This window comes from Triticum aestivum, chromosome 1B (assembly GCF_018294505.1).
Source record: "Triticum aestivum cultivar Chinese Spring chromosome 1B, IWGSC CS RefSeq v2.1, whole genome shotgun sequence".
In the NCBI taxonomy this organism is placed as follows: Eukaryota; Viridiplantae; Streptophyta; class Magnoliopsida; order Poales; family Poaceae; genus Triticum; species Triticum aestivum.
In genome coordinates, this window is record NC_057795.1 from 173,026,891 (window position 1) to 173,042,177 (window position 15,287).

A 15,287-nucleotide genomic window follows, 5' to 3' on the forward strand; every position below is an offset into this window, starting at 1 on the left:
TATATTCTGTTGCATATCTTTCGACTCCATAATTGCTATGACGGTTATCATTCGTTGCTTAGTCTGTTGCACCCTCATCATTTTGTCTTGCATTCTTAGTCCTAGTTATTTTCTGTGTTGTGATCATTTCCCTCATATAGTTATTCTTCGTAGTTGTCCTTCGCAGTCTTATTCGAGTAGTCTGCCATGATATTGTATCTGTTGGCATATTGCATTACCATCATTATCATCAAGCCGGTTATATCATATGCTCGAACCATTATTGCATCCTACATCGATGGTTTTCGTCCTAAATAGTATGCGTGATTGATTTCATATCTACCGAACCTTATTTCCCCTGCAGTGCTTGGGATCAGTTCAAAACATTCAAAAGAATTTTTGAATCTCCCATTCACCCTCCCTCTGGTCGATATACTCTCGGTCCTAACAAAATGAAATACGATACAACTTTGAATAAACTGCAACTGAAAATGCAAATTAGTGAATGTGAAAATTTTATACATATGCTTTTGGAAACATCACCATTCCTATACAAGAAGTGATTTGAATTAAATTCGTCACATTTTAACATTCTATCTTCTCAACCAAACACCAAGATGGAACCATTCCATTCCATCTCATTATCTCTACCGAACACAAGAACAGAACCATTCAATTCAAGTGGAATGTAACCATTACATTCCATCCCACTTGGTTCCTCAACCAAACACACTCTAAGTGATCTTGGTCCCTTTCTTTACAATATCAAAACCTTACTAAATCATAGTTGCAGTAATAACCTTCCAGCTGATTAGTAAATCCCTGCTCAAAAACGTCCAACGCCAAAAGATAGTGGCACATTAGAAATCATAGTACTATTGACTATCGAATTAAATCTAGGTTATGGGAACTCGCCATGTAGGTTACGTGTCCTTGGCGATTTGAAATAAGAGTAAACTGATGGAAATAAGAGAGGTGTTAGTGTCATGGATTGGGAGGAGAAGAAAAAGAGGAAAAGGAATCGACCGATTAATGAAATATCAGAGAGACGACATCAATTTATTATAGATGATAGTGGAAGGGAGATGAAATGAGAGGTGAAGCCAGAGAGCTAGGGAGGCGGGCCGAACCAGAGGTTGTGCCCGAGGAGAGCCCTCACAGTGGGATGGGATCACAGTCGTGGCATGCAACTCTACAATAAGTTTAGGGATGATAAGCTAGCTTAGGGGGGAGAATTGGATTGAAATACAGTCATGATAAACAACTTTAGGGATGATATTAGAAAACTTGACAGTCAATATAGCCAACAAAATTGCTTCATGTGGCACCAAAATTCACCCATCGCAGCGATGGGTTGCTCGCAAAAATATGTTAATCGAAAGCAACTTTTGTTTTGAAACGTGGTCCCTTAGGGCCATATTCGTTAAAAAGGTAGAAGAGAGTTGCTCGATTAATTAACGAGAACCAGGGAGAAAACCGTTACAACATGCCCTTAACAAGGAACCATCAACACAAGCCAACCTCAGGGCCACGCACCAGGCAAGCCGCTGGATCCGTTACCCGAGCAACCCGTAGCCAACACCCTATAACCAAAACCGAAGCCGATGCTCCGGCATCCATGCCGACCCAAGCCCGCACACCAGGAGAGCCACTTGTTGTACCGTGCAAGCAGCCAGAGTCGTCAACCAACAACTATCTCTAGAGCCGCCGCTCTGATGTACGGACGGAAACACCAAACACGGACCCCTGATACGTCTCCAATGTATCTATAATTTTTTATTGTTCCATGCTATTATATTATCATCTTGGATGTTTTATATTCATTTTATAGCAACTTTATGTCATTTTTTTGGACTAACCTATTGACATAGTGCCTAGTGCCAGTTGTTGTTTTTTGCTTGTTTTTTACTTTGTAGAATATCAATATCAAACAAATTCCAAATGCAGCGAAACTTTTTGGAGTTTTTTTCAGGACAGAAGACACCCAGGGGCCCAATGAAGTGCACAAGAGGAAGCCCGTGGGGCCCACTAGGCACCAGGGCGCGCCAGAGGCCCCTGGCACACCCTGGTGGGTGGTGGGGCCCATGGGTGGCTCCTCCACCGCCTCTCAGCTCTATAAATACTCTAATATTGCAGAAGCCCTAGGTGGTCGACGAAACACAATTCCAACTGCCGCAAGTTCCAAAACCACGAGATCCAATCTAGAGGCCTTTTCCGGCACTTTGCTGGAGGGGTAAACAACCATGGAGGGGTTCTTCAATCACCCTTGCCCCTCCGATGATGCGTGAGTAGTTTACCATAGACCTATGGGTCCGTAGGCAGTAGCTAGATGGATTATTCTCTCTTTTTGATCTTCAATACAATGTTCTCCTCGATGTTCTTGGAGAACTCTTTGATGTAACTCTTTTTTGCGGTGTGTTTGTTGGGATCCGATGAATTGTGAGTTTATGGTCAGATCTATCTATGAATATTATTTGAGTCTTCGTTGAACTCTTATATGCATGACTATTATAGCCTCATATTTCTTTTCCGAAACTTTGGTCTGGTTTGGCCAACTAGATTGATTTTTCTTGCCATGGGAAGAGGTGCTTTGTGATGGGTTCAATCTTGTGGTGCTCAATCTCAGTGATAGAAGGAGACATGACACACATGTATCGTTGCCATTAAGGATAAAAATATGGGGTCTATTCCTACATGAATAGATCTTGTCTACATCATGTCATCGTTCTTATTGCATTACTCTGCTTCTTCATGAAATTAATACACTAGATGCATGCTGGATAGCGATCGATGTGTGGAGTAATAGTAGTAGATGGAGAATCGTTTTGGTCTACTAATCTTGGACGTGATGCCTATATACATGATCATTGCCTTGGATATCGTCATAATTATTTGCTTTTCTATCAATTGCACAACAGTAATTTGTTTACCCACAGTATGCTATTTTCTCGAGAGAAGCCTCTAGTGAAATCTACGGGCCCCAGGTCTATTTCCTATCATACTATTTTCAGATCTATTAATCCAAAAATCCAAAAATACGTTGCTACACTTTTTATTTACTTATTTTATTTGTGTTTTTGATAGATCTATTCAACCAATCTCATACAATTTTATCTATCTCAATACCGAGGATGGATTGACAACCCCTCTTACGCGTTGGGTTGTAAGTTTTTGCTATTTGTGTGAAGGTACCGCTTACATAGTTTGGGTGGATCCTCCTACTGGATTGATAACCTTGGTTTCATAACTGTACTGCATCATCCTCTCCTCTTCGAGGAAATACCAACACAGATACAAGCAATCAACCCCGAGGCCACGCACTGATATGTCTCTGTCATATATAATTTTTCCAAACATTTTTTCTCTTGTTTTGGACTCTAATTTGCATGATTTGAATGAAACTAACCCGAACTGACACAGTTTTCAACAGAATTGCCATGCTGTTGTTTTTGTGCAGAAATCAAAATTATCGGATTGTCCTGAAATTTACGGAGAATTTTTATGGAAAGTATAAAAAATACTGGTGGAAAAATATACCAGAGGGGGCCACCCAGGAGCCACAAGATCAGGGGAGCCCTACGAGCTTGTGGGACCCCTAGACCTCCGACAACCCTAAATCTGACTCCATATATTCCTATTTGCCAAGAAAAAAGTCAGAGAGAAGGATTCATCATGTTTTATGAAACAGAGCCGTCGCCACCTCATGTTCTTCACCGGGAGGGCTGATCTAGAGTCCGTTTGGGGCTCCGGAGTGGGGGATCCGATGTTGTCATCATCATCAACCTTCCGCCATCCCAAATTTCATGATGCTCACCACCGGGAGTGAGTAATTCCTTCGTAGGATTGTTGGACAGTGATGGGTCGAATGAGATTTATCATGTAATTGGGTTAGTTTTGTTAGGGCTTGATCCCTAGCTAGTATCCACTATGTTCTGAGATTGATGTTGCTATGACTTTGCTATGCTTAATGCTTGTCACTAGGGCCTGAGTGCCATGATTTCAGATCTGAACCTATTATGTTTTCATGAATATATGTGTGTTCTTGATCCTATCTTGCAAGTTATATGCACCTATTACGTGTTAAGATCCGTGAGAGTTTAATTCTTTCTAAAAAATATATGTCCACGCTCTAACAAATATAAGTGAAGCAAAAGAGCATTCTACAAATGGCGGTTTTCTATTGAAGAGAAACAGGCAATCCAAACTTCAAATTATATAAGTGAAGCACATGAAGCATTCTATAAAGCCATACTCAAAAGATTTAAGTGAAGTGCAATGAGCATTCTATAAATCAACCAAGGACTATCTCATACCAGCATGGTGCATAAAATATAAGTGAAAACTAAATGCAAAAGATGCTCCAAGACTTGCACATATTGCATGAACGAAACGAACGCGAAAACATAATGATACTTGTTGAAGAAAGAGGGGATGCCTTCTGGGGCATCCCCAAGCTTAGACGCTTGAGTCTCCTTGAGTATTTACTTGGGGTGCCTTGGGCATCCCCAAGCTTGACCTCTTGCCTCTCTTCCTTTTCCTCATATCGAGACCTCCTCGATCAAACACTTCATCCACACAAAACTTCAACAGAAAACTCAGTAAGATCCGTTAGTATAATAAAGCAAATCACTACTCTAAGTACTGTTGCAAAACAATTCATATTTTGTTTTTGCATTGTGTCTACTGTAATATAGCTTTCCCATGGCTTGATCCATTAATATAAATTGATAGTTTCATCAAGACAAGAAAACTATGCATCAAAAACAGAATCTGTTAAAAAAAATAACAGTCTGTAGAAATCTGAACATTCACCACACTTATGTACCCCAAAAATTCTACCAAAATTAGAAACAATAAACAATTTGTACATAAAGACAGTGCAAAAAGAATCAGAACCATTTGATGTTTCCGTTAAAAACGTAAAATCGCGCACTACAGCCAAAGTTTCTGTCCTGCACCGTACAAACCAACAAGCATTGTAAACATCCTAAAGGCAAACTTGGCACATTATTTTTATAATACAATGGAATTATACAAGGGGATAATTATTTTTGATGAAAAGTTTCTGTAATCAAGAATCACAAAGTTTCCGTGAGCATGAACAAAGTTCAAGGCTAGCTCCCACTTCAACAATGCTTGTCTTTCTCACTTTCACTTTCCTTTTTGAAAAGTTTTTAGGTTCCCCTCTTTATTTTTTTGTTTTTAGACTATACAAAAGCACTCAACAGAAATAAATGACTCTCTAAAACTTCCGGGTTGTCTCCCTAGCAGCGCTTTTGTCGGTGTACTAGAATAGGGGTACCCTAGTACCCCGAACTTGTGCACGGGCAGTTGCAGCACCCCGCGGCAAGGCTTGCCGGGCTAACACCAAGATCCTCCGTGGTTCCCTTGGAGCCATTCAAGAACAAAGTATTTAAGCTCAGGAGACAAGGCCCAGGCAAGAGGAGCTTGCTGGGAAGGCCAACCGAGGCACTCCAAGGAACTTGCCGCGACGCGCCACGCGCTCTGGCAAGGCAACAAGGCCCCGGCAAGAGGAGCTTGCCGGGAAGACCAACCAAGGTACCTCGAGGCCCGGTGAGCGACAAGCCTCCGGACCCGACAAGATAACAGTGGCGGCAAGGCGCTTGCCGCGGCAGGCGGCCACTATGTGCCCACGCTCCAGCGCATCCACCAACGTGTCGCTCTGGGGGCCTCTCCAGACGCGCGTCGCGGGAGGCTGTGCAGCCAGCAGTGCGCAGTGGCATGCGAAGCTGACAAGATCGCCATCATGGCGAATGGTGGCGCCCCTAACGGTCCTTTTCTGCACTGTTTGGGCAACTCAGACGGGCATTTAATGCCCTTGTCCCCTGCCGTCAGGGTTAGGTAGGGTGCACTATACAAGTAATTGTACCAACCACCTCACTTTTTACATTTGTACCCTTCTCTGTGTTGCCACCTGTCGGTGACCCCTTTAGCGTATAAAAGGAGGCCCATGCGCAACGTAGGGGGGGTTCGGTTCGACTGGTTCGCGAAGTTCGACTCATTCGTAACCCAGAAAAACACTACGCTCTCTCTCTAGAGCAAGAACACAATACAATCAGACAAGCAGCAGTAGGAGTATTATCTCTCCGGAGTGCTCCGAAGCTGGGTAAACTGCTCGTGTGCTTCGCCTCGATCCGCTCTTCATGCAATCTCCGCCCCCCGCCGAACCGAAAGGGGCCCGGTCCGCCGGCCCCATAGGTGTTCGTGGATCAGTTTCCCCGACATCTTTGGTGCGCCAGGTAGGGGGCGTCGAGATTGTGTGAACCTGATCCGGCGTTCACACGAGCTAGATCTTCATTCCCTTCATCAACATGCCACCGAAGAAGAAGACTTCGGCGGCAGCCGCTCCGTCCACGTCACTTCCGCCACCGTTGGAGCAAACGGGTGGTGGAATGGACGCCGGCGGAAGAATGGACGTCGACGAGGAAGCTCATGATGTCGCCAGGTCCAAGAACAAGGATGCACAAACCTCGGCGACTGTACATGTTCCACGCCACTCTCAGGAGGCGCAAGACCAACAGCGTCATGGCACTTGCAGTGCCATACGCATGATAGGCCAAGACCAAGCTGGTGGATCTCGGGGCGCTCAAGACCAGCATGCACGCCAGCGTGCTGGCACGAGCGGGGCACGGTTGCCTGGACGGGATACTGCTCCTTCTAACATAGTTAGAAGTCCGAGCACGTCCCGCTCCTCGCGCCGTCCGCCACTGCCACCCACCACTCCAGCAGAAGCTTTGGCGCGAGCTCAACTTCTCCTAGATTACCCTCCGACGTCAGACAAGATCGACGAATGGAGGGCCACCATTCAGAGTCTCATCGGCTATGCCAACGGCGACACTCCATGGCGGCCGAGCGCGTCGCCGCCGCGGCAGGGTTGCCGGGCGCGAGCCGGTGGCGACGAAACGGGTGGAGGTGCAACTACCATGCAATCACCACCCCGAAGGCCAAGATCGCCGACTCGCTGGATCCACCTCGACAGCGACTCCACCGCATCTTCGTATCCACGAGCTCGTCGCGATCAGCGCCAAGTTCTTCATGATCGACAACAAGAAGACGCTCGAACTCGCATCGAGCGCTGAAAAGAAGCGTGACGTCAATCCGACAAGCGCGCTGGGCCCTCTGTTGACATGCATGCGCCAGGGGAACCATGCGATCTGCCGTACGCGGTAGGTTGCCCTGCGTTCACTCGTGAGCTGCTGCAAGTCCAGTGGCCCAGCACGAAGAACTTCAAGCCAGACGTACCGGAGAAGTATGATGGCAAGACGCATCCGTTGGAGTTCCTCAGCATTTACACCATTGCGGTGCAGGCTGCTGGGGGACGGGATGACAAGATCCTTGCCAACTACTTCCCGCTGGTACTCAAGCCCAACGTCAGGTCCTGGCTCATGCACTTGCCGGACAACTCCATATCCTCTTGGGTTGATCTGTGCCATCAGTTTGTCGGTGCCTTCACAGGCGGACACAAGCCTCATGGCCAGGAGAGTGATCTTCATCTGCTCGCCCAGAAGGAAGGAGAGCCCCTGCGCAAGTACATTCAGAGATTCAGCAGTGTGCAGCACAACATCCCAGACGTCCACCCTGCCGCGGTGATCAACGCGTTCCATCAGAACGTGCGAAACCGCAGGATGCGGGAGGAAATGGTGATGTGCAAGATCAGGGACGTCAGTGAGTTATATGCACTGGCCGACAAGTGTGCACGTGCTGAGGAAGGGAGGAGACTCCCCGGAGAGAATGTAGGAGCGGGAGGATCTGACAGTGAAGATGCTGCCCCGGCAAGGAAAAACCGGCGGCGGAACAACAGAAGGAGGAAAGGCAAAGAGGTGCTAGTTGTTGAGCAGTCCAGCAACGGTGGTGGCGCCAAGGAAGCCAAAGCTGGTGACTCCGGCAAGGAGGTTGCCGCGGAGGTGGCGGTCGCCGACAAGCAGGACGGCACCAACAAGCAGTATTGCAAGATCCACCGCACCAAGGGCCATGATCTCCAGAACTGTAAGAAAGTCGAGCAGCTTGTTGAGCAACAGAAAGCTGAATACGAGCGGCGCGACAAGGAGAAGGCCCAGGAAGGTGATGGGGGATCCGGCAAGAAACGTCCCGGCCGAGGAGGACGCCGCGGCAAGGCCAAGCAGCGGCAAGGAGACAGACCTCCTCGTGGCCGCGACAAGGATGAAGATGATGACGACGATGAAGACATGGATGATGAGGAGACTGATGAGCAGGAGTTCCAGAAAGCCACAGAGGTCCTGTGCGTTGACGGTGGTGCTTCTCTGCACACCTCGCACCGCCAGCTCAAGCAGTGGGTGCGGCAAGTTAATGCAGCAGAACCACCCGTCGAGTCACGCAAGCCTCTCAAATGGTCCAGCACGCCTATCATCTTTGATATTGAGGACCACCCTGATCGCATAACTGCGGTCGGGTGCTTGCCGATGTTGGTTTCACCAACAATCCGCAACCTCAAGGTTACTAAGATGCTAGTTGACGGCGGGGCCGGCTTGAACCTGATCTCCTCCGCGGTGCTCCAGAAACTCCAGATCCCTGACAGCGAGCTCGAAGAGACCGGTACATTTCAAGGAATCAACCCGGGAAGAAGCAAGCCGAAGGGAAAGATCATGTTGCCGGTAACATTTGGCAGCGAGCTGAACTTCAGGACTGAGAGGGTCACATTTGATGTTGCTGACTTTCCATTACCTTACAATGGAATCCTTGGCCGTCCGGCACTCGCCAAGTTCATGGCAGCCTCTCACTATGCGTACAACGTACTGAAAATGCCAGGCCCGATAAGTGTCATCTCTGTCCCTGGCGACAAGAAGGATGCTCTTATCTGTGCCGACAAGATCTACCGGGAAGCAGCAGCCGCAGCAGAATGCAAGACACTTGCCGCTGAAGCTCCCGGGGGGAAGAAGAAGACCAAGTCCGGCAAGAGTTCTGATGCCCACTCCGGCAAGCGCACCTCTTCGGAGTGCTGCGCTACCGTCGAGGACGCACCATCGAGCTCCACCGGCAAGTGTAAGAAGGCAATGACAACTCCACCTGAGACCAAGAAGGTGTCCACCAAGGAGGACGGCGCTGGTGGTACCTTCACCATCAGCGCCACTCTTGGCCCCAAATAGGAAAGCGCGCTCGTTGCTTTCCTGCGGGCGAATGTCGACGTGTTTGCGTGGCAACCGTCTGATATCCCCGGTGTTCCCAGGAAAGTAATTGAGCACCACCTTGCCGTCTGTCCTCATGCGCGGCCCGTCAAGCAGAAAGTCAGGAAACAGGCAGTGGAGCGCCAAGAATTCATCGCAGAAGAAATCAAGAAGTTGGAAGCAGCAGGCCTTGTCAAAGGAGTGCTCCATCCCACATGGTTGGCCAATCCTGTTGTCGTGCGCAAGGCTAACGGGAAATGGAGGCTTTGTATTGACTTCACTGATGTTAATAAAGCTTGTCCCAAAGACCCATTTCCCTTGCCGTGCATTGACCAGATTGTTGACTCCACAGCCGGATGTGATTTGCTTTCATTTCTTGATGCATACTCAGGATACCATCACATCTTCATGGCAGAAGAGGATGGAGAGAAAACTGCATTTATCACCCCGTGTGGCACGTACTGCTTCATACGGATGCCTTTCGGTTTGAAGAATGCTGGTTCGACATTCGCAAGGGTAGTCCACCACGCTTTTGAGCCGCAGATGCACAGAAATGTGGAAGCCTACATGGATGACATAGTGGTCAAAAGCAAGAACAGGGCGACCCTGATTCAAGATTTAGACGAGACATTTGCAAATGTGCGCAGGATCAACCTCAAGCTTAACCCCGAGAAGTGCGTGTTTGGAGTCCCATCTGGCAAGCTTCTCGGGTTCTTCGTGTCTCAGCGGGGAATTGAAGCCAATCCCGACAAGATCAAGGCCATTGAGCAGACCGAAGCACCAAAGCGCGTCAAGGATGTACGAAGGCTTGCCGGTTGCGTGGCTGCTCTCAGCAGGTTTATCTCTAGATCTGCTGAGCGCGCCCTGCCATTTTTCAAAATTTTGAAAAAGGCAGGTCCAATGAAATGGACTCCGAAGGCGGAGGCTGCGCTGCAGGACTTGAAGAGATACCTGTCCTCCACTCCAATACTTGTCGCACCTAAGCCGCAAGAGAAGTTGCTGCTGTATATAGCGGCAACCAATCAAGTGGTTAGTGCTGTGTTAGTGGCGGAGAGGGAGGCAGATGATGAGCCAGCAACCACGGCAGATGCATCCAGCGACAAGCAGGGGGCTTCGCCGACAAGCTCTGGTCCCGACAGAGATGGATCTGCGCAGGAGCATGATAAGATGCAGAAGAGAATGGTGCAGCGTCCAGTTTACTTTGTCAGTTCCCTTCTACAGGGGGCTAGATCAAGGTACTCTGGTGTGCAGAAGTTGCTTTTCGGCCTCCTCATGGCCTCGAGAAAGCTGTGCCATTACTTCCAAGCACATGAGATCACAGTCGTCACTCGCTTTCCGCTGAAGAGGATACTGCAAAATCCAGAAGCGACAGGCAGGATTGTCGAGTGGGCGCTGGAACTGTCAAGCTTTGGCCTCAAGTTTGAGAGCACTTCAACTATCCAAAGCAGGGCATTGGCAGAGTTCATAGCAGAATGGACGCCAACACCAGATGAAGAAATTCCAGAGACGAGCATCCCCGTCAAAGAGGCAGGCAAAGAGTGGCTGATGTACTTTGATGGTGCCTTCTCGCTGCAAGGCGCCGGTGCAGGCGTGCTGCTTGTCGCGCCCACCGGAGAGCACCTCAAGTACGTAGTCCAGATACACTTTCCCAAGGAGCAAGCAACCAACAATACTGCAGAGTATGAAGGATTGCTTGCCGGTCTTAGAATTGCAGCAGACCTTGGGATCAAGAAGCTCATTGTCAGGGGTGACTCACAGCTTGTCGTCCGCCAAGTGAACAAGAACTACTAGAGTCCATTGATGGAAGCATATGTTGATGAAGTGAGGAAGCTAGAAGAGCACTTTGATGGCCTACAGATGGAGCATATCCCAAGAGCTCAGAATGACATTGCCGATGGCCTGTCAAAGTGCGCCGCACTAAAGTTACCTGTGGAACCAGGGATCTTTGTGCTCAAGTTGACTCAACCATCCGTAACACCATCAACTGGACAAAGCAAGAAGAGGAAGTTGATTTCTGGTGACTACTTTCCGGCAGAGCTCCCCGAAGCCGCCGCCAAGAAAGTCCCCAAGATCAACACCAAGGTTGCTGAGGGGCAGTCTGCTCCGGCAAGCCTTATGGTTTGTTCCGTTGAAGCAGACGCTCCCGACAAGTTTTGCTCCGGCAAGCTTGCCGGGGAACATCAAGCTCCGGCAGGGCCGCAAGTCCTTGTCGTGGAAGCGGATGTTCCCGCAGCAGCAGATGTGCCTTTAGTCCTTGTTGTCGAGCCACAAGCTCCAGCATGGGCACAGCAGATTGTCCATTTCCTTCAGACAGGAGAACTTCCCGAAGAGCAAGAAGAAGCGGAAAAAGTAGCCCGGCAGTCAAGTATGTACCAGTTTGTCGATAGCATACTGTACAGAAGAAGACTCAATGGTGTGAAATTGAAGTGTATTTGCCGGGAAGATGGACAAAAGCTGTTGGTAGAGATACATGGAGGCATATGTGGCCACCACATTGGCGCAAGAGCACTTGCCGGCAAAGCTTTCCGGCAAGGTTTCTTTTGGCCGACAGCCCTCCAGGATGCAACTGCACAAGTAACCAAGTGTGAAGCGTGCCAGTTCCACTCTAAACAGATACACCAGCCAGCTCAAGCTCTCCAGACGATCCCTTTATCCTGGCCATTTTTGGTCTGGAGGCTCGATATCCTCGGCCCTTTCCGTCGAGCTGTCGGGGGCTTTGAGTACTTGTACGTCGCAATCGATAAGTTCACAAAGTGGCCGGAAGTGCAGCCAGTGAGGAAGGTGACAGCACAGTCAGCAGTCAAGTTCTTCAGGTCAATTGTTTGCCGTTTCGGGATCCCTAATAGGATCATCACCGACAACGGCACGCAATTCACGAGCCGCACCTTCATGCAGTACGTCCAAGACCTTGGCGCCAAGGTCTGCTTCGCTTCTGTTGCTCATCCAAGAAGCAACGGTCAAGCAGAGAGGGCAAATGCTGAAGTGCTGCGCGGGCTCAAGACCAGAACTTTCGACAGGCTGCGCAAGTGCGGAAGAAACTGGATCGAGGAGCTGCCGGTGGTTCTTTGGTCGATCAGAACGACGCCAAATCGAGCCACTGGCCAGACGCCTTTCGCTCTAGTCTATGGAGCAGAGGCAGTTCTCCCCACGGAACTCGTATACGGATCGCCTGGAGTGCTCGCTTATGATGAGCTTGAGCAAGAACAGCTGCGACAAGACGACGCGCTGCTCCTTGAGGAAGATCGTCTTCAGGCTGCTGTACGAGTTGCTCGATACTAGCAAGCTTTGCGCCGCTACCATAGCCGCAAAGTTAAAGCCAGAAGCTTCGAGGAAGGCGACCTTGTTCTTCGGCGCGTTCAGTCCACCAAGAATTCCAACAAGTTGACGCCGAAGTGGGAAGGCCCTTATCGGGTGAAACGAGTCACAAGGCCCGGCGCTGTCCGCCTTGAGACCGAAGATGACATTCCGGTGAGCAACTCCTGGAACATAGAACATCTTCGTAAGTTTTTCCCGTAGGGCGCGGTTGCCGGAACCCATTCCGGCAACCACCTTTTGTACAAGTCTTGCCGCTGTTGCATGTAATCCTTTGTACAAAGCCAGGCGCAGATCCCGTGCATAAATAGAACCCCATGTGCTCTGCATAACTTGTCCATTTCATGCATTAGTTTCTTTCTTGCATGCGTTATCTGACACTTTGTGCAGCACCTACATCCGGTAAGCAATAACGAGCCGAAGGGCTCCATATCATTATTTTCTCTTCTTTCTTCTTTTTCAACAAAGGAAAAGAAGGTTCCTTCGCACACAAGTTTTCCGGGGGGGAAGGAGAAGATTGTGGTATGGACCAGGCGTTGTTCAAGCAAAGTTTTGCCTTGCCGGGAAGCAAACGACAGAAAAGCTAAGTTGCCAAAGTTTGAGCAATCAATTTTTAAATTTTTTGAGTTATCTTCCTCGAACGACCCTGCTTTGTATGGAAAACCTGTGCGCGGAGGAACCAACTCGTGGCTAGTTGCGCCCTTACTTTGTTTCGAGTCCGCTCAACAACTTAAGTGTGTTGCATCTAGTCGCGACAAGGTTTCTTGTCGGAAGCAGCGCTGCCAGCAGGCTGCTGACGTTCCGCACTCAGCGCTCGCGGCTCGGGCGCCTGCACCGACAAGTTCCCTAGAAGCGTAGGGTAAAAACATACAAAGGAAAGAATCTAGTAGAGGAAATAACATAGCAATTGATAACAGAAATAAAGTTATATTACAAGATAACTTGTTGCAGCTCTAACAGACTGTTTTCATAACATGATTAGCAGCGACAAGGGAAAAGAGAAAACGGGCGGCCTAGTCTATGCAATCGCCCTCAACCCTCTTGATCTCGCTCACCTTGTCCACAATGGGTGCGACAAGGGCCTTGAGCGCATCCAGATCGGCGTCAGGCGGCAAGGACCTGAGGACGTTGGTAAGGTTGAGGCCTGGGTTGCGGAAGGCCACCTTCATCAGCACCTTTTGGAGAGCCCCCGCGCAAATCCTGCGCGACTCGTCGGCCAGCTGCTTTGGGATCCTCTCCCGGAGCCACTGGAGTGTCGTCGCCACACCCTTGAAGAACAGGCTGAGCTTGGCGCTGGGTTGGAGATTCTTGTCGGAGGGATACCCAAAGTCCTCCATCCCCAGCTGCGCCAGCTCCTCGTCGATGACTGCGGCAATATTCACCAGACCCTCGGTCCAATGCTCCACAGTATCTCTGAACGAGTTCTGGGTAACTGTGATGCTCTCCAGCAGCGCCTTGTCAGCTTTGACCTTCTCTGACAAGGTCTTCTCCCGCTCCTTGGCGGCCTCCAGCGTCTGCATCAGCGTGGCCAGCTTCAACTCCAGGACCGCATTGGAATCCTTGGCGGCGCTGAGCTCCTTGCCCCTCTCAGCGAGAAGACCTTGCAGCTCACCGTGGGCGGCAGCATCCTTTTCACACTCACGCTTGAGCACGGCAAGCTCCTCGCCGCTCTTCCCGATGTTGGCCTCCAGCTGCGCCACCTTCTCCTCCAGCTCTTTCTTGGCAGCCTCTGCGATTGCGGCAGCGTCCTTTGCCTCCTTGAGCGCCCCGCCAAGTGGTTGCTCGCGCTCGGCGAGCTCCTCCTCGTAGCTGTCGAGGTTGGCCTTCCGCTGCACCAATTCGCCTTCTCGCGCGGACTGCTTCTCGGCGGCCAGCCTTTGTTCCTCCTCAGCTTCGGCCTTCTCGAGAAGGAAGGCCGTGCGCTCCTCGTCGAGTCGCTCCCGCTCCTGTGCCAGGGACCGGAGAGCTTCTTGATTGTGGCCCCGGAGCTCCTCCGCGCGCTTCTCCATGTCAACTCCCGCCTTCGTGACAAGCGCTTCCCGGGAAGCCAGCTTGGCTTGCCGTGCGCGGTAGAGTGACAGCAGCTTCCGCAGCAGCTGCTCCTCCTCAGGCTCGCCACTGCTGCTGCTGGGCGTGTCGACCAACGACAGTCCAGCAGAGGCGAGCACCTCCTCATCGAAAGTTTCCCCCTCGACCGGCGCCCTAGAGCTCGACGCCCAGGGTAGCTTGATGAAGATATCGTCACCGGCCTTCAAGTAGGCGCCGGGCTGGGGCTCCTCGGAGCCCGGCTCCGCAGAAGCGGCAGAGGGATCGGTGGTCGGCGCAGCGCATGGCGCTCCTGCGGCCTCAGGGTCGTCAGTGCGATCGCCCGACCCCTCGCCGGCTTCTATGGCGGCAGCCTTGGCGGCCTCCTCACCGGCGGTCTCATCAGCACCGGCCCCTTCCTCGCCGGCGCCCTCTGTCTCCATTGGCTCAGCAGCAGATGGGTCTGAAGAACGAAGAAGGGAGAAAAATCAATCAAAAATCCAAGAGAAGAAAATCAAAAGAAGAAGAACCCAAGGGAAAGTTTTTGGGCAAGTGAATTACCTGTGCCAAGATCTGCAGTTGCGGTCTCGGCCGCCGCAGGATCGACGGTGCTGCCCCTTGCCGGAGAGTTCTCCCTTGCCGAAGAGCGCTCCCTTACCGGGAACTCCTCCCTTAGCGGCGTAGTCGAAGCAGATGGCACTTCGGGACCAGCTTCCGGGCGCTCCTGATATGGCTGCTCTGCTCCTACACAAATCAACAAGCAAGATATCAACAAAGGAAAAAGCACTCATGCGCGCCTGACAGCAGAAAGCTAACTATGAACTTACG